Here is a 587-nt window from a genome sequence, read left to right on the forward strand (position 1 = left end):
GTGAGCCATCTTGCACAACCGGTCGATGAATATTACGACACACGTGTTGCCTGCCAAATCTTTCGGCTGGCCAAACACAGAGTCCAAACCCATGGACTGCCAGCACCCAGTGGGTACAGGTAAGCTGGCCAGCGGCGCACCCACATTTGGAGTGGGTTTCACCCATTGACAAGTCTCACACGCGCGAACATAGGTGCTCGTCCATTTGTACAGCTTGGGCCACCAATAGTGGTGACTCACAGAGTTGTACGTTTTCTCACGACCGAGATGACCACTGGGTGGCGTATCGTGAGCCTCATAGAGGATGCGATATTTCAAATTCTCATCATGGGGAACCACAATCCGTGGTGTATCCGTTGAATCGGTGCTATAATATAGCAAACCGTTATTCAACGAATATCGCCGCAATCGTGCACGCAATCTTGATGACAATTTCTTGTCCGAGTTTCCAAATTCCTTGCTCCCGAGAGCCCGTAGCAACTCTACACACATCTCATCACCCGCATACGCGGTGCGGATCAAATCCGTTACAGACGACGTTACAATTGTAACATGAGCAAGCTCATAGTCTGGTCTGCGTGACAACG

This window comes from Plasmopara halstedii, assembly GCF_900000015.1.
Source record: "Plasmopara halstedii genome assembly, contig: Scaffold_658, whole genome shotgun sequence".
Taxonomy (NCBI): Eukaryota; Oomycota; class Peronosporomycetes; order Peronosporales; family Peronosporaceae; genus Plasmopara; species Plasmopara halstedii.